The sequence below is a fragment of the Lontra canadensis genome, unplaced genomic scaffold (genome assembly GCF_010015895.1).
Source record: "Lontra canadensis isolate GAN:19392208 unplaced genomic scaffold, GSC_riverotter_1.0 scaffold1, whole genome shotgun sequence".
Lineage (NCBI taxonomy): Eukaryota > Metazoa > Chordata > Mammalia > Carnivora > Mustelidae > Lontra > Lontra canadensis.
Window position 1 is genome coordinate 109,371,752 of NW_022630995.1, and position 1,338 is coordinate 109,373,089.

At 32.0% G+C, this 1,338-nt stretch overlaps 1 non-coding gene across 1 annotated transcript; it reads right to left on the bottom strand.

The window, feature by feature from the left end:
* Positions 1-511: 511 nt before the first annotated feature.
* On the bottom strand, positions 512-621 carry LOC116871597. The gene has a single exon (XR_004383445.1). It is a non-coding gene; the product is annotated as a U6 spliceosomal RNA (small nuclear RNA).
* Between the last annotated feature and the right edge of the window lie 717 nt (positions 622-1,338).

The following is a 1,338-nucleotide window of genomic DNA, read 5'->3' on the forward strand; positions in this document are numbered from 1 at the left end:
AAAGTCCATGTGGTCCAGTGTGTCATTCAAAGCCCTTGTGTTTTTATTGATCATCTACTTAGATGATTTGTCCATTGCTGTGAGGGGCGTGTGTTAAAGTCCCCTACTAGTATTGTATTATTATCAATGTGTTTCTTTAATTTTCTTCTTAATTGGCTTATATAATTGGCTAGTCCCTTGTTAGGGGCACAATTATTTACAATTGTTAGAACTTCTTATTGGATAGACCCTTTAATTAATTAACCTTGATCTTTTATTACAGTCTTTGGTTTAAATTCTGATTTGTCTGATATAAAGAATGATACCCCAACTTTCTTTTGATGCCCATTATCACGGTAAATGGACATTTTCTATCTGGAGGTGACTTTGGATATAAAATGAGATTCTTGCAGACAGCACAGCAATGAGTCTTGCTTTTTATCCAATCTAATACCTGGTGCCTTTTGATTAGAGCATTTAGCTCATTTATATTTGGAGCAACTATCGAAAGATTCGACTTTAGTGCCATTGAAAAAATATGGAACACTTCACAAATTTATGTGTCATCCTTGCACAGGGACCTTGCTAATAATTTTCTCTGTATTGTTCCAAGTTTAGTATATGTGCTGCTGAAGTGAGCACTAGGCATGTAAATCATCTTAAGTTAGGTGTCTTACACAGGAGAAAGAGTTACTGACTAAATACAGGCCTTGTTTTAAAAAACTTTTTGGTCAAGATTTTATATTGGGATAACCTCTGAAAACACCACTGCAGTCTATAGCTTAAAACTGTCAAGGAGAAAAGGAGGGGAAATACAGAGAGCTTTCTCAAACCAAAAGAAGTAAAAGATAAATAGACAAATAGAAAATAAAGGAAAAGGATTACAAACAAATTGCAGAATGACATATTGAAAGTGAACATAAATATAAAAGTGACAGAAAAATGAACCAACCTACTAAGAGACAGAGCATATCAAATAGGGGGAAAAAAACAATAATCATGCAAAAGCATTTCAACTTCACTTAAATAAATGCAAATGGAAAAATCAATGAAATACCATTTTTACATATTAAATTGAAAAAATGTGGTCAAGGTTGTCAAAAGTGAACTTGCTTAAACAGTACTGGTAAGAATTGAAATTGTTATACCCTTTTAGAAGGGAAATTTGATAAAAGCCTGTCATTACGCTGTAATATATAATACTAAAAATCAGATTTTACATGAATGTCCAACAATGGAAAATTATTGAATAATTGATTGTACATCTGTGCTGTTAAATATTAGACAGCCATTAAAATCAAGTTTTCAAATAACATGTACTAAGATGAAAAGTGCTTAGAACTTAAGAGAATAAAGTAT